The sequence below is a fragment of the Eubalaena glacialis genome, chromosome 7 (assembly GCF_028564815.1).
Source record: "Eubalaena glacialis isolate mEubGla1 chromosome 7, mEubGla1.1.hap2.+ XY, whole genome shotgun sequence".
NCBI classification, from domain to species: domain Eukaryota; kingdom Metazoa; phylum Chordata; class Mammalia; order Artiodactyla; family Balaenidae; genus Eubalaena; species Eubalaena glacialis.
The window spans coordinates 108150332-108176610 of NC_083722.1; the positions used below are offsets into that span (position 1 = coordinate 108150332).

General features: G+C 38.0%; 1 protein-coding gene and 1 non-coding gene across 2 annotated transcripts in view; one reads left to right on the forward strand and one right to left on the reverse strand.

The window, feature by feature from the left end:
* Nucleotides 1–26279, reverse strand: part of RAF1 (Raf-1 proto-oncogene, serine/threonine kinase) — a 72167-nt gene that overhangs the window by 30605 nt on the left and 15283 nt on the right. The window lies entirely within an intron of this gene.
* TRNAG-CCC (transfer RNA glycine (anticodon CCC)) lies at nucleotides 20506–20578 on the forward strand. Its single transcript has one exon. It is a non-coding gene; the product is annotated as a tRNA-Gly (tRNA).

Here is a 26279-nt window from a genome sequence, read left to right on the forward strand (position 1 = left end):
AGCGGTTTGTGAAGTTTCGTGCTGGAGATTTCTCACTGGACGATGCTCCACAATCGGGCAGACCAGTTGAAGTTGATAGTGATCAAATCGAGACAGTAACTGAGAACAATCAACGTTATACCACGTGGGAAATGGCCGACATACTCAAAATATCCAAATCAAGCACCGAAAATCATTTGCACCAGCTTGGTTATGTTAATCGATTTGATGTTTGGGTTCCACATAAGTTGAGCGAACAAAACCTTCTTGACCATATTTCCGCATGCAATTCTCTACTTAAATGTAATGAAAACATTCTGTTTTTACAACAAATTGTGACGGGCAATGAAAAGTGGATACTGTACAATAATGTGGGATGGAAGAGATTGTGGGGCAAGCAAAATGAACCACCACCAACCACACCAAAGGCCGGTCTTCATCCAAAGAAGGTGATGTTGTATATATGGTGGGATTGGAAGGGAGTTCTCTATTATGAGCTCCTTCCGGAAAACCAAACGATTAATTCCAACAAGTACTGCTCCCAATTAGACCAACTGAAAGCAGCACTCGACAAAAAGCGTCCAGAATTAGTCAACAGAAAACGCGTAATCTTCCATCAGGATAATGCAAGACTGCATGTTTCTCTGATGACCAGGCAAAAACTGTTACAGCTTGGCTGGGAAGTTCTGATTCATCTGCTGTATTCACCAGACACTGCACCTTCAGATTTCCATTTATTTAGGTCTTTACAAAATTCTCTTAACGGAAAAAATTTCAATTCCCTGAAAGACTGTAAAAGGCACCTGGAACAGTTCTTTGCTCAAAAATATAAAGAGTTTTGGGAAGATGGAATTATGAAGTTGCCTGAAAAATTGGCAGAAGGTAGTGGAACAAAAGGGTGAATACACTGTTCAATAAAGTTCTTGGTGAAAATGAAAAATGTGTCTTTTACTTTTACTTAAAAACCGAAAGCACTTTTTGGTCAACCCAATACTTTTTCAATTCCACGTCTCTCCTTCTTTTGTTACTGTATATTAAGCATGAGCAACTACACTTGAGTATGAGTAACACATTAGTACTACGAGAAATTTTTTTTAAAAAGTGTAAGCCGTAACTTTCTGCCTTTGAAGAAGGAAAAGAAACTAGTATTCTAGGATGTTAGACACTTAATATATAATCTCATTTAATCTGTGTAAGGACCCCAAAAGATTTTAAATCCCTTCCTCCAACCACCCTTTATTTTTTAAACAAATAAGGCACAGAAAAACCATGCTACTTGCCCAAGAACACCCAGTTGATAGGTAAACTAACCAGATTCTGTATCTGTTTATATTTAAAGTACATGAACTTTCCAACATAACATTCGGAGTTCAGTTTTAGTGCAGAAACAAAGCTTATAAACCGAAGCAAGGAGAGACAGTTACCTAACAAAAAATAATCAAATGTTTTAATCGGGCAACAAGAAAACTGTAATGAAAGTCCATAGATAGTCACACAATGACAGTAAGTCAGATACTCTGCAGGGAGGACGTGCAATGCCCTGATGCTGATTGGGAGTCAGCAACCATGCAGAAGTGAGAGGTATTTATTTCCTCCTGTAGAAAACAGTGAGGTTGACAGGGAATCCCATCCTTCTCAAGCCTTACTCCTTCAGAAACTTGTTTTATCTTATTATTAGCATTATTAGCAATAGTTACCATTTAGTAGGTGCCTATTATTATGAAACAGTATATACTGCATACATCCCACTCATATTACCCAACCTGATCCTTAGAGGATACTCCAGGTAGGAATTACATCCCTATTTTTACAGTCGAGCTTTAGCGGGCAGAGGTGGGATTCAGAATTGTGCAGCTCTATCTGACTCCAAAGCCCTTAACCTTCTCATATATAACACTGACACTTGAAATCATTTAGTCAGAGCTAAAATGGCCTAGAGTTAATCCAAACGTCTTGTTCTTAACCAGAAGTTTCTGTCTGAATACCCATTATGTACTATGCTCTTTCTCACATCACATGCCTGAAGCAAAAGGGGACAATAGATATTAACTATTCTTAGCTGACAGCTGAGAAAACTAGAGAAGTTTAGAGACTTAAGACCACTACCTACCTGGCATTACTCTCAGAGTCTTGGCTCAACTTTTTTGGAGGAGAATATGGCAAAAAACTATTAAAGTTTTGAAACATTCTTAAAGACTGATCTGGTAATTCAATATCACTCTAGGAATTTATCCTACAGAAGTATAAGGCAAGTGTATAAAGATATATGTATAAGCATCTTCATTAGAGCATTGTTCATATCCTTAAAAAATTGGGGAAAAGACCAAATACTTAACAATAGGGAATTAAACAAATCATACTAATTCCCACGTGATAAGTAAAGTAGATCTGTATGTGCAAAGGTGGAAAAAGCTACCCAAGACAAAACAAAAAATGACAAATGTAGTTTGAACCTCTTTCATACTAATCTAGAAAGAGGGAGGGAAATCTAGAGTCACAGAGAAGTGAGAGGGGCTTCCCTGGTGCCGCAGTGGTTAGGAATCCGCCTGCCAATGCATGGGACATGGGTTTGAGCCCTGGTCCGGGAAGATCCCACATGCCGCGGAGCAACTAAGCCCGTGCACCACAACTACTGAGCCCGCGTGCCACAACTACTGAAGCCTACACGCCTAGAGCCTGTGCTCCGCAACAAGCGAAGCCACTGCAATGAGAAGCCCGTGCACCGCAACGAAGAGTAGCCCCCGCTCGCCGCAACTAGAGAAAAGCCTGCGCGCAGCAATGAAGACCCAACGCAGCCAAAAATTAAAAAATAAGTAAAATAAATAAATTTATTTTTTAAAAAAGTAACACAAACCTATTTTTTTTTAAATTTAAAAAATAAAAATAAAGAAGTGAGAAAATATAGAATAATAAAGTACCAATATTTCAGCAAGATGATTAGGAAATTTTTACTTTTTATATATCTGTTTACTTTTTGCATTTTTATTTTACTATTTACTACAAACATCTATAAGCCTATTTTATTTTATGCAAGGGGGAGGGGCAGGACAAAATCCTACACCCTTCAAGTGGCAGGGCCATGACGCACTGCCTCCCATTTCTGGCACCTCTACCCAAACTCCAACACACTCCTAACTCTATCCCTTCATTACCATGAGGTCACTTTTTAGGGGCATCTACAAGCTTCTCTTTTCCCTAGACCTTTTCCCCCAATTAAAGAGGAAGACTCCTTTGAACAACTCACTAGCCTGAAATGATGTGGCTCATAGAAGCAGCCAGGGCAATCTTAAAAATGCAACTTATCATTTCCCTCCCCTGTATAAGACTCAGAATAAAAGCTAAACTTCTTTCTGAACATGCCAAGCTTCACACCTCAGCACTTCTGAACTTCCTGTTCCCTTCATCTAGAAGGCGAAAACCTCCAGAAACAAGCAAGTTGCCTTTTTCACATCATTAAGGTCTTCACCTGAAAGATCCCTTTAGAGACACCTTCTCTCTCCACCCTAGTCAGAAGACCCCACTCCCTTACCGCCATCAAATAACCCTTATTTTCTTCATGCCACTTACCACTAATGTTAACTGTCTACAGATTTTGTTCAGTACCTCCCATCCCCTTTCTGCTCCATGCCAAGCTTGCCAGTACCTCCTGCCAATCTTGTTCACTACTGTATTCTTAGCCCTTAATACAGTACCTGGAACACAAGCACTCAAATATTTATTAAATGAATTCAGCTAGGAGCCAGAATAATGCTGCAAAAAATATAATTTTTTTTAATAGAAAAGACCTGTCAAGAACTAGTAAATGTGAATTAAATCGCCAGTTGGTAGTACACCTTTAAAAAATACCTACTATTAAGCAAAAAACAAACTGCAATAAATTGCATTCTGTATTTAATTGTGAGGGAAGACTGTATTACAATCTATTGGTTAAAGAACCCACTTACAAGACTTAACTGTAGACTAAGTCCAAGATCATAGTTATTTTACGACAAATTCTAAGTTTTGTAGGCACTTGGAAAATAACAGTGCTGGTGCTTAGTAGAGAACATACTACAATAACTGTTAATAAAAACTGATAAAAGAAATGCAAATCCAGTTTAATTCTCAAGTTTTTGATTATTTATCATTCATAATTTTTAATTTTCCATGTCTATATCAAGACCACTTACAGGCTGAGAAGCACACTAAGGCAGTGCCTCCCAACCTTTTTCATTTCACTCGTAGAAAATGATGGATCCTATTTGTAAGGCATGCCTACATAAGCAGACAAGCCCAGAAAGGCCAAGGCCCCTACCAGTTGCCCCAGGACTGACCTGTTTATCATAGGAAAGCTCTAAGGCAAGGTACTCTGTAATCAATTAACAAGAAAGGGTTCACATCTAAAAACAAGAAAGAAGCATCTTCTAAAAACCATACAGCAGGACTTCCCTGGTAGAGCAGTGGTTAAGAATCCGCCGACCAATGCAGGGGTCACAGGTTTGATCCCTGCTCCAGGAAGATCCCACATGCCACGGAGCAACTGGGCCCGTGCACCACAACTACTGAGCCTGCACTCTAGAGCCCGTGAGCCACAACTCCTGAAGCCCGCGCGCCTAGATCCTGTGCTCTACAACAAGAGAAGCCACCACAATGAGAAGCACGTGCACCACAACGAAGAGTAGCCCCCGCTCGCCACAACTAGAGAAAGCCCGCATGCAGCAACGAAGACCCAACACAGCCAAAAATAAATAAATAAACAAACAAATAAAAAGAGGAAATTGTTCGTGTTCAGAGCAATTTTTAAAAAAAAGATAACTTTGGTAACAAAAAGTTATATGGAATCTAATTTTAAAAGCTCATTTCTGTCCAATGATTAAAAAGTAATCTTTCTTAAATAACTCTTCACATATACAAAACAGTAGCTTCATTATGACAAAAGTTCACTGACCTTAAACACTTATATGTTTATAGTTATACATGGTGAGACAGCCTGAGAATTTGTATTCAACAGACTACACATTTACCTTCTACTAGAAAGGACACAGCATATTCATAATTTCACTTATTATGAAAGCGAAATTCTATAAATTTAGGAAGTCTACAATTTACTTAACATGAATTCTTCTAGCTTATTCTAGAATAGGATATTCTAAAACACTCTAGAATAGGCTAGGCTCAACTGGTTTTCAAGCTGCTTCCTTCTGCATTCAGACCTCCTCTCCTCCAACCACCCCCATTACAGAGCACCTCAGAAATCAAAAAGCCTAGATCCTACTCTACTTTGCTTCCTCCACTACTCTTCCATTAAAGATTTGCCACAATGGGCTTAACCCCAGATTCAGTCTCTGAAAGACACCAGGGGATGGATATCTTATGACAGAAAAAGGGACAACTCATTAACTGCTAGATATCTTAGCTTTCTGTAGTTACCCACTCAACATTTGTCAATCATGAGTAGATCAAAATTTCTCTAAATTATTTTTTCTAGCATAATTTCTGAAGCTGGCAGGTTCCATAGGTTCCCCAAAGTTTGCCTTTTATTGACTTCATGCTTCATTCTGTCACACTGGAGTTTGAAGATACATTCACTTCAGCCATGTAATTCATGATTTTTTACAGTCTGAACTCTTTTTCAAAGCTACATCTTTCTATATCAAAATGTCTGTTTTTATTATCATAGTTCACCTCTCATAATCACTCAACCTCATTTATTCTCTACATGAATATTCCTTTTTAGAAAGTTAGAGAATGATACCTTTTCTACATCTCAGTTAAAAAGTGGTTTATAAATTCTAAATAGTACTGAGTTTGGGAGCAAACAAAATAACCAAACTAGAAAGACACACAGCCCTGAATTATGCAGCAAGGGGACTCAAGGAAGAGTCAAAGACCAAACCCCTGAATCTTGAGATCCATTTCAGTTGCCTTCTTTGGGCCCTTTTGGTTGGTACAGTAGTGCTCCACCTTAGAAAGTTTTGCTTTCTGCAGTTTGTTACCAGTGGTCAACCACGGTCTGAAAATATTACATGGAAAATTCCAGAATGAACAATTCCTAAGTTTTAAATTGCATGCTTTTCTAAGCTTTTTGATTTCTGAGTAGTGTCATGAAAACTCACACCAACCCGCTCCCTCCTGCCTGGGATGTAAACTCACACCAACCCACTCCCTCCTGCCTGGATGTAAATCATCCCTTTGTCCAGCACATCCACACAGTATACTCTACCTGCCCTTTAGTCATTTAGCAGCCTTCTGGGTTATCAGATGGGCTGTCTCAGTATGGCAGTACATGTGTTTAAGCAGCCCTTATTTTACTTAACAATGGCCCAAAAGTGCAAGAGTAGTGATGCTGGAAATTTGGATATTCTCTTACTGTGCCTAATTTATAAATTAAACTTTATCATAGGTATATATGTATAGGATAAAATAGTACAGAGTTCAGTACTATCTGCACTTTCAGACATCCACTGGGGGTCTTGGAAAGTATCCCTCACAGATAAGGAGGAACTACTGTATAACTAAAATAGCACCCAATATGTTTCGAACAAGGACAGAATAAGTACCTTCTTAATAGTCAGCTTCTTCAAGGAAGACTTCAAAAACTCAAGTCTCTTTCTTTCCTAGACTGTAACTCAGCACTTTTCCAAGCTGTGGAGAATGACCCATAAGTGTTCAGAAAATCATTTTGGTGAGTCATGACCAGCTTTGTCAAAAAATAAAGCAGAGCACAATATAACCACATAGTACAGGTAAGTACTATTTTGAGAAATCTTTGATTCAGGTACACACACATTATAAAGTGTATTCCTTAGTGTGGAACACTACTAAGTTTGAAAGCAATTGGTGTAATTCTAAAGCCCAAAATTCCTACCAGAACTTCCACTGATTTCCCAAATGCATTTATCCACACAAAAGACATCTTCTTGCACTTGAATGAAAAAATTTTTTTAAGGATCCATCTAGTCTTAAATTGTCTTTCTTAGCTCTACCAATGAACTCTCTCCATGTGTGTGCTAATTCCATCTTATGTTACATTTTAAAATAGTCGTTTCTGATGATCCAAAACCTATGGGATGCAGCAAAAGCAGTTCTAAGAGGGAAGTTTATAGCTATACAAGCCTACCTCAAGAAACAAGAAGAATCTCAAATAAACAATCTAACCTTACACCTAAAGGAGCTAGAGAAAGAAGAAGAAACAAAACCCAATGTTAGTAGAAGGAAAGAAATCATAAAGATCAGAGCAGAAATAAATGAAATAGAAACAAAGAAAACAACAGCAAAGATCAATAAAACTAAAAGCTGGTTCTTTGAGAAGATAGACAAAATTGAAAAACCATTAGCGAGACTCATCAAGAAAAAGAGGGAGAGGACTCAAATCAATAAAATTAGAAATGAAAAAGGAGAAGTTACAACAGACACTGCAGAAATACAAAGCATCCTAAGAGACTACTACAAGCAACTCTATGCCAATAAAATGGACAACCTAGAAGAAATGGACAAATTCTTAGAAAGGTATAACCTTCCAAGTCTGAACCAGGAAGCAACAGAAAACATGAACAGAACAATCACAAGTAATAAATTGAAACCATGATTAAAAACCTTCCAACAAAAAGTCCAGGACCAGATGGCTTCACAGGTGAATTCTATCAAACATTTATGGAAGAGCTAACACCCATCCTTCTCAAACTCTTCCAAAAAATTGCAGAGGAAGGAACACTCCCAAACTCATTCTATGAGGCCACCATCACCCTGATACCAAAACCAGACAAAAATACTACAAAAAAAGAAAATTACAGACCAGTATCACTGATGAATACAGATGCAAAAATCCTCAGCAAAATACTAGCAAACAGAATCCAACAACACATTAAAAGGATCATACACCACGATCAAGTGGGATTTATCCCAGGGATGCAAGGATTCTTCAATATATGCAAATCAATCAATGTGATACACCATATTAACAAAATGAAGAAGAAAAACCTTATGATCATCTCCATAGATGCAGAAAAAGCTTCTGACAAAATTCAACACCCATTTATGATAAGAACTCTCCAGAAAGTGGACAAAGAGGGAAACTACCTCAGCATAATAAAGGTCATATGTGACAAACCCACAACGAACATCATTCTCAATAGTGAAAAACTGAAAGCATTTCCTCTAAGATCAGGAACAAGACAAGGATGTCCACTGTCACCACTATTATTCAACATAGTTTTGGAAGTCCTAGCCATGGCAATCAGAGAAGAAAAAGAAGTAAAAGGAATACACATTGGAAAAGAAAAAGTAAAACTGTCACTGTTTGCAGATGACATGATACTATACATAGAGAATCCTAAAGATGCCACCAGAAAACTACTAGAGCTAATCAATGAATTTGGCAAAGTTGCAGGATACAAAATTAATGCACAGAAATCTCTTGCATTCCTATACACTAATGATGAAAAATCTGAAAGAGAAATTAAGGAAACACTCCCTTTTACCATTGCAACAAAAAAAATAAAATACCGAGGAATAAACCTACCTAGGGAGACAAAAGACCTGTATGCAGAAAACCGTAAGACACTGATGAAAGAAATTAAAGATGATACAAACAGATGCAGAGATATACCATGTTCTTGGATTGGAAGAATCAATATTGTGAGAATGACTACACTACTCAAAGCAATCGACAGATTCAATGCAATCCCTATCAAATTACCAATGGCATTTTTTACAGAGCTAGAACAAAAAATCTTAAAATTTGTATGGAAACACAAAAGACCCCGAATAGCCAAAGTAGTCTTGAGGGGAAAAAATGGAGCTGGAGGAATCAGACTCCCTGACTTCAGACTATGCTACAAAGCTACAGTAATCAAGACAATATGGTACTGGCACAAAAACAGAAATATAGATCAATGGAACAGGATAGAAAGCCCAGAGATAAACCCACACACCTATGCTCAACTAATCTATGACAAAGGAGGCAAGGATATACAATGGAGAAAAGATAGTCTCTTTAATAAGTGGTGCTGGGAAAACTGGACAGCTACATGTAAAAGAATGAAATTAGAACACGCCCTAATACTATACACAAAAATAAACTCAAAATGGATTAGAGACCTAAATGTAAGACCAGACACTATAAAACTCTTAGAGGAAAACACAGGAAGAACACTCTTTGACATAAATCACAGCAAGATCTTTTTTGATCCACCTCCTAGAGTAATGGAAATAAAATCAAAAATAAACAAATGGGACCTAATGAAACTTAAAAGCTTTTGCACAGCAAAGGAAAACATAAACAAGACGAAGACAACCCTCAGAATGGGAAAAAATATTTGCAAACAAATCAACAAAGGATTAATCTCCCAAATATATAAACAGCTCAGGCAGTTCAATATTAAAAAAACAAACAACCCAATCCAAAAATGGGCAGGAGACCTAAATAGACATTTCTCCAAAGAAGACATACAGATGGTCAAGAAGCACATGAAAAGCTGCTCAACATCACTAATTATTAGAGAAATGCAAATCAAAACTACAATGAGGTATCACCTCACGCCAGTTAGAATGGGCATCATCAGAAAATCTACAAAGAACAAATGCTGGAGAGGGTGTGGAGAAAAGGGAACCCTCTTGCACTGTTGGTGGGAATGTAAATTGATACAGTCACTATGGAGAACAGTATGGAGGTTCCTTAAAAAACTAAAAATAGAATTACCATATGACCCAGCAATCCCACTACTGGGCATATACCCCCAAAAAAACATAAATCAAAAAGACACATGCACCCCAATGTTCATTGCAGCACTATTTACAATAGCCAGGTCATGGAAACAACCTATATGCCCATCAACAGATGAATGGATAAAGAAGATGTGGTACAGATATACAATGGACTATTACTCAGCCATAAAAAGGAATGAAACTGGGTCATTTGTAGACACGTGGATGAATCTAGAGACTGTCATACAGAGTGAAGTAACTCAGAAAGAGAAAAACAAATATCGTATGTTAACGCATGTATGTGGAACCTAGAAAAATTGTACAGATGAACCAGTCTGCAGGGCAGAAACTGAGACACAGATGTAGAGAACAAACGTATGGACACCAAGGGGGGGAAACTGGCGGTGGGGGGGGGGGGGTGGGGGGGGGTGGTGGTGAGATGAACTGAGAGATTGGGATTGACATGTATACACTAATATGTATAAAATGGATAACTAATAAGAACCTGCTGTATAAAAAAATAAATTCAAAAAAAATAAAATAAAATAAAAATAAAAGATTAATATAAAAAAATAGTCGTTTCTGCTACTTCATGTGATTCTTCCAGTTTTCACATATTTCATTGCCAAGTAGACTCAAAAAAATTCAGTATACTAAGTTTTCATTCTTTTCTCAGGTACCATTAGTTATTTTGTATCTTTATTTATCATTCAAATTTACTGTGAAGATATCTACTTTAATGGATTCACTGACAGTAACCTGAGACCATTCTCTAATGCTGATTAGGTTATATGGTTCACTAACTTTTAAATATGACATTTTTAAGGCACGGAATTTATATACCCATGGTTCTCACACTATGACGTCTCATTTACTAAATTATTTTATCCTATGTAGAAGTTCCAGCTTTTCATTCTCTCTCAAAATAGCCATTCCTCTTTACCTTTTCACTTATCGCTTCTTATAATGATCTTTATTGCTGTAAGGTCTTCTGTTTCCTGTTCTTTTCTGCTTTTAAAAGAAAATACCAAATAAGAGTGTGATGTTACATCTATTTCACTGAACTTAATGTAGATTCCACTCCCAATTTAAACCCTTCTCCAAAGTGCACACAACAAAGATTATACTCACTCACAGTCTTGTAACTTTCTTTTTAACCTTCTCTTCTGGATCGTCAGAGATCCAGTCTCTGTATAGCATGAGAACCTTAAAAGGTACTAAGTAGGTTTCTGGAAGTCTGCTTTTGAGGGCAGCCCCTGAGTAGAATTCTATACACCTCTATTGAGGCTTTGGGTCCTCTGTGATGTTCTTCAGGTAAAATTCTCCCCATAAAGCCTCCCTTCTTTGCTCCCTATTCATAAAGAATTTACCACTCCCTCCTGTTTTTTATGTTATTCACATGTATGTTATTAATAGCCCTTCCCACCCCGAACTGTAATTATTTATTTACATGTCTGCCTCCCTACCTGACTATAAGCTCCTTGAGGATAGAGTACATGCATGCCTTTTTGTTCTCCTTTGTTTCCCCAGAACTTAGCAGGACATCTGACTCACAGGAGTTATTCAACCAAGACTTCAAAACCAATGTGATGGTAGTTGCAGAATCCATAATACATTAAATATTTAAATTTATGTAAATTATTAAGGAAAATGGCTATTTTAATATGTAATATAAAATTATAACCCCAAGCAAGCATTCATGAAAAACACAAATACTAACAAAGACTAGCTATCTGAACAATAACAATAGTGGTTTGCTCTCTGTTTTGACATCTGCCAAAACTCACTAGGAAACAAGATATAGTCACCAAATAATTTCTTAAAATTCTGTACCAACTAAATAGTAAAAATGATAGTAATATTAGCTAACAGCTACTGAGTTCTTGACATTTCAGTATGTACAATACTACTGAGTACATACTACAGTATGTATAATAATATTGAATTTTTCACATATCATTATGTTAGTATCAGTTCTTTAAACATAATATCTCATTTAAGCCTCCCAAGAACTCTATGAAAGATACTATTATCCTGATTTTGGAGATGAAGAAACTGAAGACCACAAAAGTTAAATAAAATTATCCAAGATTACACAGTAAGCTAGAGAGCCAAGATTACTGACAGAATATCTAAGGTCAAAAGCACTCACAAGTTTTACCAGAGCTTTATCACACCATCATTCTTTATTCTTAAGGCAGATAAGATCAGTGCATTTGTGAGACAGGCTGTTGCTCAGATGAGGTGCCAGATTTCAACCTTGTGGCTGCCTGCTCTAGCTTCCTGATACTGGCTCTTTCCTTCCACTCTGGTCATTTGTTTTTATTATACTTTTATTTAAGACGATATAATTAAATTTGGGCAGGGGAATAAAGGAGAAAAGTTATCCATAACCTTATTCATCCTAACAAAACATTTTTTGGATATCATCTTCTAATATTAGAAGCACAATACATGGATATCTGTTCAAAATCTACTTCCACCTTTATTAGCTGTGTGGCCTTTTGCCAAATTGCTTAACTTACCCCACACCAATTTTCTCACTCAATCTCTCATGCAATAAACATTACTGAGCAACTATTATATACCAGACCCTGCTTTACTCTAGATGCTTGGGTTAATTCAGTGAATTAGAGACAAAGATCCCTGATCTCAGGAGAAGCGTATCTTCCAGTGGAGGACACACAATAAAGTGAATTATATAACATGATAGTGGATGATAAGTGCTGGGGGAAAGAAGACAAGTTGCAATTTACATAATGAGGTCAGAGTAGGCCTCATTGAGGAGGTAAGAGCTGAGATCAGAAATCAGGGAGTTTGACCTGCAAGTAGCTGGGGGGGACAGTCAAGGCAGAAGCAACAGCCAGTGAAAACCCTAAAGCAGGAGTCTCCTGTGTACAAGGAATAGCAAAGAGATCATGGAGTTCAGTGAAGTGAGAGTACAGTTGGGGGAGGAGGGACAATGTGGTTAACATACTGTTTTGTAGGTCACCGCTGTAAGGACTCTGCCTTTTACTGAGTGAAATGGGAAGCCACTGAAAAGTTCTGAGCAGAGGAGACACACAATCTGCCTAAGATCTTAAAAGGACTAGTCCAGCTGCTATATTGCAAATAAACTACGTAGGCAGTAGACACACAATTATGGAGTTCAAAAGATGTCTGCGCTGAAGGATTAACTGTAAAAAGGGATAATAATACTCAATGGGTTGTCATGAAAATTGTTCAACAATGTTTGTAAAGCATTTAGCACTGTGCCTGACACTGATATTATTATAGCTTCTGCCTTAAACAAGGACACTCAGCATAGGAAATGAGAGGGTAGAAAATGAGCCTATGCCTCAATGTGCCTCGTACACAGACAGCATCAGCCTAAAAGAAGGGGATTCTCCTAAATCACATGAAGAGGGCAGTCCTGCTAGCTGAGCTATGGACCTTTTGCTATTTAGCAATGGTGTCTTTGGGGCTAATTGCGGCCTTAATCCTTGTCCATATGTGTACATGTGCACAACTGCAGTCTCAATCCACATCCTATGTTACATTATTCTCCTTCCAATTTTAAATATTTCACAGTCATTTGTCTAATCATACCCCATTGTGTTGGATGTAATTCATCCTTAACCTATTTTTTAATATCTTTATATTAGAGTATAATTGCTTTACAATGTTGTGTTAAGTTTCTGCTGTACAACAAAGTGAATCAGTTATACGTATACATATATCCCCATATCCCCTCCCTCTTGAGCCTCCCTCCCACCCTCCCTATCCCACCCCTCTAGGTCGTCACGAAGCATCGAGCTGATCTCCCTGTACTATGCAGCAGCTTCCCACTAGCCATCCATTTTACATTTGGTAATGTATATATGTTGATGCTACTCTCTCACTTCGTCCCAGCTTACCCTTCCCCCTCCCCGTGTCCTCAAGTCCATTCTCTACGTGTGTCTTTATTCCTGCCCTGCCACTAGGTTCATCAGTACCATTTCTTTAGATTCCATATATGTGCGTTAGCATATAGTATTTGTTTTTCTCTTTCTGACTTACTTCACTCTGTATTACAGATTCTAGGTCCATCCACCTCATTACAAATAACTCAATTTCGTTCCTTTTTATGGCTGAGTAATATTCCATTGTATATATGTATCATTAACCTATTTTTAAGTCACAGATTTTTTCAGATTTAAAAATCTCTGAAATCAGAACACATCTTAAAAACAATGCTGTGCCTTATTTATCCCAACAGAGAACCTTAAATGAACACCTCAGATATACAGGTATTTTGCTTAACAACTAGGTGTGTGAGATTACTGGGTCAAAAGATAAGAATTACGGATGAGTGCTGCTACTGTCATGTTTTCAATATTTTAAAATTGGTCTGGGGTGAATTTTTGTTTTTAAGATAAGCTTATTTGCTGAAGCAACTGGTTGCTATTTATTTTCTCTGATTTTTTTTTTTTTTTTTTTTTTTGAGGCAGGGGAGTAAGGTAAGTTTAACCAGGAAAAGGAAGGTTGTGTTGTTTCATTTTCTTAGAAGTGACAAAGGTTTCTAAAAGTTTGAGAGAGTAAAGATACCGACTGATAAAGGCAACACCAGTGGGTGTAACTTTAAGAACTTCACATTAGGTCAGCTTTCCAACAGCAGGTTAGGTGTTGAGTGAGATTATTTTGTGTTTTTTTATACTCTATCGAAGAAAAGTAGAACTCAACAGCCTAATTCCCAAAGAGCTCTCTGAAACCCTTCTAAAAAGGTGGCCCCGGTCTTTATTCCTGGAAAAGGTAAAAGGGAGGGTCTCTAGACTGGGTGATTTCAGGTACAGTTGAGAGCATGGATGCTATTCTGAAAACTATGCTAACTGAATGCTTAAATACAAAGACCAAACAGCCTCTTCCACAGCTGGGCAACCAGGCTCAAAGAAACTGACATTAGTTCCCCTACCTTATAATGAAGCTCAAAGACAGCAAGCCTAACCCAAGCATTCCAATCAGCTGTTTAATACTGTCCTTTTAAAAACAGACAGACTGCCAAGGATTACAAGACATTTTAGGAAAGCTTCTAACATGTATGATAAAGACCAGAACACACAGGCAACACACACACACACACACACACACACACCCCTGAATGACTTCAGCTATCAGATTAACTGGAATTATCAGAACGTAGTCCATCAAATGCCTATCACATTAAATTTTACAATAATGGGGTAACAGAAAATTCTACAAACTTCTACAGAAAAAAAAAAAAAATACTAGGGATCGGGAATCAGGATGGCTTCAAATTTCTCAACCCTGGAAGCTAGAAGACATAATGAAGCAAAGTCGTCTAAATTCTGAAGGAAAAGTATTTCCAATGTAGAATAATCAGCAAAACTATTGTAGAAGAAAGATATTTTCTGCCATTCATTACCAAAAATATTTTACCCTTCACGATCCCTGTCTCAAGCGATTTGTCCCATGAATAAGAGTAAATCAAGAAAGAGATGGCATACAGGAAAAAGGGCATCCAACACAAGAAAGAAACTAACAAAATCCCCAAGAGGTTAGTGGAGGGAAATCTCTGGATGACATCTGTGCATCAAGGACAAGAATCCATAATTTTGTGACCCTTTCTAGCAATCTCAAACTACCACCACCAACACTCACCTAGACGATGCCTTTTTCTTTTCTTCAGAGACAGAGAGAGGAGAGAGGGGAGAGGAAAGGGGGGGTAGAGAAGTGGGGGGAGAGAAGGGATGGAAGGAAACAGCTCACATTTTTAAAGTTCTACATGATCCTATACTCACCTTTTTTTAATTGAAGTATAGCTGACTTACAATGTTGTGTTAATTTCTGCTATACAATGAAGTGATTCAATTATACATATATATACATTCTTTTTTGTATTCTTTTCCATTACGGTTTATCACAGGATATTGAATATAGTTCCCTATGCTATATAATAAGACCTTGTTGTTTATCCATTCTATATATAATAGTTTGCATCTGCTAACCCCTAACTCCCACTCCATCCCTCCCCCACACCCTTCCCTCTTGGCAACCACAGGTCTGTTCTCTGTCTGTGAGTCTGTTTCTGTTTCGTATATAAGTTCACTTGTGTCATATTTTAGATTCCACATATAAGCGATATTATATGGTATTTGTCTTTCTCTTTCTTACTTCACTTAGTATGATAATCTCTAAGTCCATCCATGTTGCTGCAAATGGCATTATTTCATTCTTTTTTATTGCTCCACTGGGTGTGTGTGTGTGTGTGTGTGTGTGTGTGTGTGTATTTTCTTTACCCACTCATCTGTCGATGGACACTTGGGTTGTTTCCATGTCTTGGGTATTGTGAATAGTGCTGCTATGAACATAGGGGTGCATGTATTTTTTTGAATTATAGTTTTATCCAGATATCTGCCCAGGAGTGGGATTGCTGGATCACATGGCAACTCTATTTTTAGTTTTTTAAGGCACCTTCATACTATATTCCATAGTGGCTGCATCAACTTACATTCCCACCAACAGTGTAGGAGGGTTCCCTTTTCTCCACGCCCTCTCCAGCATTTGTTATTTGCAGACTTTTTAACGATGGCCATTCTGACCAGTGTGAGGTGGTACCTCACTGTAGTTTTGATTTGCATTTCTCCAATAATTAGCGATGTTGAGCATCTTTTCATGTGCCTATAGGCCATCCATATGTTTTCTTTGGAGAAATGTCTATTTAGGTCTTTTGCCCATTTTTCGATTGGGTTGTTTGTTGTTGAGTTGTATGAGATGTTTGTACATTTTGGAAATTAAGCCCGTGTCAGTCGCATCATTTGCAAATATTTTCTCCCATTCTGTAGGTTATCTTTTCGTTTTATTTGTGCTTTCCTTTGCTGTACAAAACCTTGTAAGTTTCATTAGGTCCTGTTTATTTTTGCTTTTATTTATACTGCCTTGGGAGACTGACCTAAGAAAACATCGGTACAATTTATGACATGATCCTATACCCCTTAAGCACATTCTCCCTTGTAGAGGAGTTAGTGAGACCTGTGCTGGGTCTTGAGATATTCTGGGTGGTTGATCAACATGAATAGAATAGTCAGTCTAGCAGTATAGGGTTTCCCAAAGCATGGGCCATACATTATTCATGGTTTACAAAAATAATTTTAGAGGATTTGTGGACACGACATAAAATAATACTAAATCAATCAGATAAAGATTATGATAAGGAAGAATTATCAGTTTGGTATCTTTAATACCTCTATAACACTTTGTAATCTCCCTTTTTAATTAAAAAATATAGTTTTCAAACTCAAAGCCACTACAGACCCTAATATCTAACTACAAATTAATACTGTTTTTATTTTATTAAAATAGCAGCAAAGGAATCTAGTACTATATGTGATTCCTATTCTCCTGGCAGCTTCTTCTGGATTCATTTTGACTGTGTATTTTGGAAGTGCTTATAACATAGTTCCCTCCATTTTAGTGCAAAAGAAGTCAACACAAGAGAGTGAGTCACAACCATCCACCCTTGATACATCACTACATTTCCAGCAAAGAAGCTTGCACCTGCTTTGCTCCTGCAATTTAGGATGAGGCTATCATCCAGCCTTTATCTCTATAACTCAACAGCCTCAAACTACTTCACCTTTTTTAAAGTTCCAGAGAATCCCCTGGCAGTCAGTCCAGTGGTTAGGACTCCGCAGTGGGCACAAGTTGGATCCCTGGTCGGGGAACTAAGATCCTGCAAGCCTCGGCACGGCCCCAAAAAAAAAAAAAAACAGTGAGCTATTTAAGAGAAAATACTAAATAAGCACTACTATAGATGGTTCTCTGTTCTAGTAAAAGTTAGGAAGATGATACTTGAATGACTGAAGTGGTGAAACACTAGTCTAGCAGAGACAATACATTCTTTAAATTAATGACCTTGTACTCTGCCATTACTTATCTATCAGGCTTTTAAGCAAGTCTGATCAATAAAATCCTAGTAATCAAATCTAGAGTGTTTCTCAGCCTAATGCTCCTTCTCTCTTCCTCCTAAGAAGACTTTCATTATACTGCACTTCCAGGGGTTTCTTCTGTCTCCAACTGTATCTCCTCTACCTTGTTTATTGGCTTCTAGTCTTCCTCCTGCTCCAACCATGGATGTACCTCAAGGATTCTATGTCGCTATACTTTCTTAGTGTTCCACAGCCTTTCCAACCTGCCTACATACATTGCCTCCATCAATGAAAAGTGTGGTGGACAACTCTATGTTGTCTCCCAATCCCACACTCCTCTTTTGAGAACATCCTTCCTTCACCCATAAGAATAAGCCCTGAGCAGCGATGTTTATATGTTTATATTCATGATCCTGCCCCTTCAGAACCCACTACAACTGAATGGAGCAAGGATCCAAGCTGGGAACTTGATTTGAAATTGAGAGAACATATAAACTCAGGAGGTATAAGAATGTTGGTCCATGGATGTCCAAAGCAGTAAAAACAAGTTTGCTGTTAAGACAGCAGTATTTTCCAAACTGATCTATAGATTCAATACAAGCCCTAATAGAATAGGCTTCTTTGCCAGCTTCTTTGTAGAAATTGACAAGCTGACCCTAAAATGCATATGGAAATTCAAGGGAGCCAGAACAGCCAAAATAATCTTGAAAAAGAACAAAATTCGAGGACTCATACTTCCCAATTTCAAAACTTATTACACAAAGCTACAGTAATCAAAACAGTGTGGAACGGGCATAAGGATAGACATATAGATCAGTAGAACACAACTGAGAAGGGTGCCAAACAATTCAGATATCCACATGCAAAAGAATGAAGCTGTACCCCTACTTCAGAGCATATACAAAAATTAACCCAATGGATGAAGACCTAAATAATGTTAAGAGCTAAAACCATAAAACTATAAAACACTTAAAAGAAAACAAAGGAGTAAATCTTGATGACCTTGAATTTGGCAGTGGTTTTTAAGATATAACACTAAAAGCACAAGCAACAAAAGAAAAACAGATAGGGACTTCCCTGGTGGTCCAATGGATAAGACTCCGTGCTCCCGGTGCAGGGGACCCAGGTTCGATCCCTGGTCAGGGAACTAGATCACACATGCATGCCGCAACTAAAACCCAGCACGGCTAAATAAATAAGTAAACAAAATATTTTTTTAAAAAAAGGTAAACTGGACTTCAACAAACTTAAAAACTTTTCTGCTTCAAAGAACACTATAAAGAAAGTAAAAAGACAACCCAAAGAATGAGGAAAAAATATTTGCAAATCATGTATCTGATGAGGGACTTGCATCTAGAATACAAATATTCTATAGACTACAGAATAAAGAATTCTTAGAACTCAATAATAAAAAAGACAACACAATTTAAAAACAGACAAAAGATGAGCACAGACATTTTTCCAAAAAAGATACAAGAAACAGCCAAGAAGAACATGAAAAGGTGCAACATCACTAATCATTAGGGAAATGAAAATCAAAAACACAATGAGACAGCACTTCACATGGCTATTATCAAAAAGAAAGAAAGAAAGAAAAAGAAAGGAAGAGAGATGTTGGCAAGGATATAAAAAACTGGAACTCTTGTGCATTGCTGATGGGAATGTAAAATGGTGTAGCTGCTACAGAAAACAGTATGGCAGTTCCTCAAAAAATTAAAATTAGAATTACTATTGAATATATGATCCAGCAAGTCCACATCTGGATGTAGACCCAAAAGAACTGAAAGCAGGAACTCAAAATATTTGCACACCCACGTTCACAGTATTATTCACAACAGCCAAAAGGTGGACGCAAGCCAAGTGTCCACTGACCAATGAATTGATAACAAAATATGCTATATACATACAAGGAAGTATCATTCAGCCTTAAAAAGCAAGGAGATTCTGGACGTCCCTGGTGGCACAGTGGTTATGAATCCGACTGCCAATGCAGGGGACACGGCTTCGAGTCCTGGTCCGGGAAGATCCCACATGCCGCAGAGCAACTAAGCCCATGTGCCACAATTACTGAAGCCCACACGCCTAGAGCTGGTGCTCCACAACAAGAGAAGCCACCACAATGAGAAGCCCACGTGCAGCAACGAAGCAACGAAGAGTAGCCCCCGCTCGCCGCAACTAGAGAAAGCCCGCGTGCAGCAACGAAGACCCAACATAGCCAAAAAATAATTAATTAATTAAAAAAAAAAAGACTAGCCAGATTTAAAAAAAAAAAAAAAAAAGCAAGGAGATTCTGATATATGCTACAACATGGATGAACCTTGAAGACATTATGCTAAGTGAACCAAGCCAGTCATAAACGGACAAATATTGTATGATTCCACTTACATGACGTACCTAGAGTAGTCAAATTCATAAAGAAAGAAAGTAGGATTAAAAAAAAAAGAAAGTAGGATGGTAGCTGGCAGGAACAGGGGGGGAGAGTGGGGTGGGGAGTTTAAGGGTACAGAGTTTCAGTATGGGATGATGAAAAAGTTCTGGAGATGGATGGTAGTGATGGGTGCAACATATTGTAAATGTACTTAATGCCACTGAACTATGCGGTAATTTATATTATGTGTATGGTACATGGTGGTAAATTTATGTTATGTATATTTTACCACAATAAGTTTTTTAAAAAGAATGTTTATAGTTGCCTAAACCTACCATGTCATTTAAAAAAAAAAAAGATAGCATGTTGATCATTACTGGTCAAAACACCATTAAAGTCATCGATACTAAATTTGGAGGCACTGGGAAAGCCCATGCATCTCCATGGACCTTGTGGCTTCATCTTAAAAATGAGGTACGAAGGACTAAATCAGACCTACTTCTGGCTTGGAGTCTCAGGACCCCTGTGAACTCCAAATGTTACAGAAAAAAAAAAAATCCTTCCTGGAATTCCCTGGTAGTCCAGTGGTTAGGACTCTGTGCTCCCACTGCAGGGGGTCCAGGTTCAATCCCTGGTCAGGGAACTAAGATCCTGCAAGTTGCACTGTGCAGCCAAAAAAAAAACTCTGGTTACTTCTATTTCAATATTTCCAAATAAAACCTAATAAATTATTCTTTAACCTTTCAAAAGCCTGCCCAGAGCAACAAAACTCATCAGGCTTCTCTCTCTCCTGCAGACTGGAATTATAGGACTTCAGGGTAGACTTGCAGGTTATTAGAACCTTAGGACATCAGAATGTTCATAGCAGCATTACTCCTAATAGCCAAAAGGGAGAAACAGCCCAAATGCCCACCAACTGATGAATGAATAACAAAATGTGGTATAATCTTCCCTAGGTATCTGCAAGGGATTGGTTTCAGGACCCCCTGCAGATAACAAAGTCCAAGGATACTCAAGCACCTTATATAAAATGGCATAGTATTTGCATATAAACTACACACATCCTTCCATACACTTTAAATCATCTCTAGATTCCTTACAATACCTAATACAATGTAAATGCTACGTAAATAGTTGCCGATAGGTGACAAATTCAAGTTTTGCTTTTTGGAACTTTCTGGTAATGCCTTCAGATAAACAGCATTTCCCAGGGAAGCTCTTCAGAGTAAGGAGCCCCAAACATGACTTCACATCTCACTGGCCTCCAGTGAGTCACTGTGAACAAATCATTATGTCCAAATGGTTGGCCTTTACTGACTGACTTAAGCTAATCAGGCTCTCCACTAGAGCTAAAGATGGGGTCAATCTCATTAAAATGGCTCAAATGAATGGCTAGGTAATAAGGAATAAGGGCTGACAGTTCCTCAGAGAAAAATATGGGATACAGTTACAATGAAAGGGGGAAACAGAAACAAACAACAGGTGTTCACTTCACTGGTTAACAGGTGTTCACTTCACTGGTTTACAGGTAACAATCACCAAGATCAAGGGATTAAAGAAAGGAGCTTAGAGAAATCCTTAAATTGACCGATTGTACATACTCTTAAAGGTACAATCAAAACTCAGGTGATACATTTAAATTCAAGCTTCTCAGACATTGCCACTGTTTATAAAACACACACACGTGACCAATCAGGCAAGCAACATGGGTCTTCTTAAGCCCTTGTCGCTCTGTTCAGCAAATCTCAAGGGAAGATACCTGAGCAGGCAGGGGACAAGATACCAGATGTTTTCTCGTTCAGTGGCTTCTCTGGAACACATCTATCTCTAGGATCAGGAAAATAAAATTTCCAGAAAGTGAAATATGAGAAAATATAAAAGGAACAGACTTGACAGATAAAGAAAAACAAAACCCAGCATCTTTTAGGCATCTACTATGAGCTAGGCAACACCCTGAGCACACAGATGTTTATATGCTATTTCATTTAACCCACATAACCTCAAGTTACCTGCCTCCTCTGCAAAATATGGAGTTGGAAGAGATGACCTATAATGATCCTTCTAGCTCTAACACATTATGATGATTCTAGTGCCATGAAAATCTAACATATGTTAAAATTTTCTGATATAGAAGATCCTTCCCTAGCTTTCCAAACAGACTATACTTCAACTTTCTCTTAATGATTTATAAGTTACTATGAGTAACCTCTGGTTATCTACAGAATATAAATATAGTATATTTTCCTAAGAAAACAATTTTACTCAGACTTGAGTGAGGGAGGTTAATAAAGTAACTAATATTTTAAAATATTTTTGTAATACACCTGTTTTGAAGTAAAATTCAAAAACCAAAGATTTAAGATAAAACATGACTTCAAAGAACTTTCAGGTTTAAAGAGTAGGCATTTAATCTAATTTTAGTGGTAGCTTGATGGAAAAGTTTCAAAACAATAATGATAATGAATGTAACAGACAACAGAGTTCTGTGTCTCCTTTCTATTCTTCAGGTATTTCTTACACTCTGGTTGCCATTGCCACTTCTGACTTGATAGTATTTACACCTCTATGGACTCCCCTACTCCTCAGCATTTGCTATTGACAACCCGATATGAGAAAGAGAGATAATCAAGCCTGTGTACTAAGGAGCACAACAGAAGAGAAAGAACCTACTAGGCTAGAAAGGCCCTAGCCTACTGAGTAATGAAAAGGCTTCAGGACAGGCTTATGTGCATGGTCAAAGCTACATTCCAGAAGATTAAGGCTACCAAAAATCCAACATTCATGTAAGCAAGGTCCTCCTACACACTTGGTCCACAAAACTGTATAGACTCTTACGGTAAAATGTTTTAACACCCAAATTATAAATTCTTAAACTCCATGAGAACAGTGACTCAGCTTTGATAACCTCTGCATACTTAACTCCTAGAAGAGTACTTGTTGAATGACTAAATAAACTGAGCTTGCACTTTGAAGTCAAAGAGACCTGTTGATGAGTAACCTTTTTGGCTGTGTGAACCTAGGCAAAAAACATCTAAGCCTTAATTTCTTCATCTGTAAAATAAGCACAACTATATTTTAAGAGGTGGCTATGAGAAGTAAATGAAAAACTACAAACTATGAAAAATTCACTGTCTGGTACATAGTGGTCACTTAATCCATGATAGCTATTACCACATGATAGCTATATTACTATTTTCGGTAATAATAGGGCTTATCCACACAACAAAGTAACCTAGTTATGATCCTTGATTCCTTTAGTATTTTCCTCACCCACCACATTTAATCATCCATCATGTACTGTCAGACCCTCCAAAATCCAACTACTTTAACCCAACCCAACCAATCTAACCTAAAGCACCATCTTCTCTCGCCTAGATTATACCAGGAGTCACAATGTCCACTCCCAAAGCCTCTAAATCTATTCTCTACTGAGAGATCTTAAAACACAGATCTGGTCACACTATTGCTCCACTAAAATCCTTATTTTAAGTGTGACTGGTTCCCTATCACACTCAAAATAAAACCCAAATTCTTTAATTATGACCTACAAGGCCTTACGTGATGACCTGGCCTCTATCTTCCTTCTCCACCTTATCTCCTACCCTTCTCTCTCTTGTTCACTTTATTTCTGTCATGCTGGCCTTCTCGTTGTTAGTCACTTCTTGTCAATCATGTTTCCACACAAATGTCACTCCTCAAAGGGGACCACCTTGACCATCCTGTTTAAGTGTATCCTGCCCCTCCCCATCATTCTTCTCTCTTTACTCAGCTTTGTTGTTTTCATAATACTTTATTACCATCTAATATAATACTTTGAAATTATATTAGATATCTGCCTAGCCAATGACTGTCTGCCTACCCTACTAGATAGTATGCTCCAAGAAGCTAAGTTCAGTTCACCCTAAAAAACCCCATCACCTCTAACAGTGTCTAGCATACAACTGGCCGTTAAGACACATCCTGAATGAATAACAAATGCTGGCACCTGGGTCCAATGGGTGCTGAGTTCTAACAGAAATCATCAGTGCAGGTCATTTATGAACCACACTATGCTGAGGGGCTACACCCTAGGACTAGAACACTGACAACTGTGGAATTCTGCAACTGTAGAATCGGCACAGTGTTAACTGCTGGCTGGCAGTCAGCTAAATTCATTATAGCAGCTCCATCAGACAAATCCCAGACAAAAACTAGCTGATAGGGCTTCCCTGGTGGCGCAGTGGTTGAGAATCTGCCTGCCAATGCAGGGGACACGGGTTCGAGCCCTGGTCTGGGAAGATCCCACATGCCGCGGAGCAACTAGGCCCGTGAGCCACAATTACTGAGCCTGCGCGTCTGGAGCCTGTGCTCCGCAACAGGAGAGGCCGCGATAGTGAGAGGCCCGCGCACCGCGATGAAGAGTGGCCCCCACTTGCCTCAACTAGAGAAAGCCCTCGCACAGAAACGAAGACCCAACACAGCCATAAATAAATAAATAAATAAATAAATTTTTTAAACCCAGAACATTTAAAAAAAAAAAAAACTAGCTGATAAGAGCCAGCTGAAGCCATTATGTAATTCTACTATGCTTGAGTTATTTCCAAAATTTGATTTACTAGTATTGTTTGGCATTTTTCTTCATAGTTGTTTTAATTTAAAAATAAAACGAAGCACCATTCTTGTTCACCTGCTGTGTCACACTAAACTGTAAACATGTTCCACGTACACACACATCCATTTGTCCTAAATATACACTACTGGAAATAAAGTGGTTTTAAACCACAGTGCCCCTGCTAAAGAAATGTAGAAGTGTGTTTTTAAACATGCCTAAGATCATGTAGAATGCAAAAGAATGTGTAGAAAGAGGATTTCAGGTGGAAGGAGGGGGTTGTTCAGCTTAAAGGAAATAGAATAATTAACAAATATTTGGGGTACATGTCCCAAAACAAGAATACTTTCTTAAGCATAACCAAATTATAGTTTAGATTCTTGGATGTTAATCTAAAATATTCTTCATAGGGCTTCCCTGGTGGCGCAGTGGTTGAGAATCTGCCTGCCAATGCAGGGGATACGGGTTCGAGCCCTGGTCTGGGAAGATCCCACATGCCGCGGAGCAACTAGGCCCGTGAGCCACAACTACTGAGCCTGTGCGTCTGGAGCCTGTGCCCCGCAACGAGAGGCCGCGACAGTGAAAGGCCCGCGCACCGCGATGAAGAGTGGCCCCCACTCGCCGCAATTAGAGAAAGCCCTCGCACAGAAACGAAGACCCAACACAGCCCAAAAAAATTAATTAATTAATTTTAAAAATAATAATAATAAAATAAAAATAAAATATTCTTCATATACATATGCTGTCAACCATGAAACTGATCAGCAAAATTAAAGAGAAAAACAAACTTAAAATTTTGTTAGTTTTCAGCAATTTCAGAACATGCAAAAGGTAAAATCTGGGAAAACCGCTACATTTTCACATCAGGTTTGCAAATGATTCTAGAATCAGACAGTAGTCACCACTTTCTCTGTATTTGCTATGGGCCAAATACCATAGGCCATAATGTTGTAGCCCTAAAAATAAGTCTCCATCTTAGTAAAGCGACTGTTGAATGTCAACAAGTTTTACATGCCACAGCTAATTAGATGATTAAAATGATAAAGTTCTCAAACTCTTTTTTAAATAATTCAAATATAGGAATGTTAAAAAAAAAACTCAGCTTTTACAGCAAATTCATACTTCTTAAAATCAAGAACACATTCCTGGGGGTTTCCATGAACAATATGCACCAGGACAGCCAAGCAGAAAGCTCTGAAGAAAGAGAACAGAATTTTCATCTTACACTTTCAAGAAATAAGTTTATCTTTTTAAAAGTCTAAACACTGGTAAAGCAAGGTACAAATCCTCCCCATAATATTGCACTATTGTCATCAGGCAACAAATCAAATGGGCAGTAAGAGCACAGTACCTACCACTCAACTCCCAGGCACTAACAGAGAAGTCACAAACATTCTCTCAGCTAAGGCAAAAAGCTCTACTGTATTTCCAAAGTCTGCAGAGTTCTGAGCACTCTTTCCACAATCCTCATGCCCCAATCTACACAAAACACCATGTGACTGAGAAACTGGTTATAGCAGGAAGGAACACTCTTGGATATGCAAACAAAGTAAGAGGGTAGTAAATATAAGGGCCACACTATGTTTGTGAAAACTGAATTGTTTAAAAATTTTAGAGAAATCAAGTTATTTCCTAGTACAATTCCTACCAAGCTGTTGAGAAGTGATATTACAAAGGACACTTGAATAGTTTATTCTAAACTCAAAATCCAGAATACCAGGTTGTGATAAAGGCATTTTTAAATGCAACACATTCA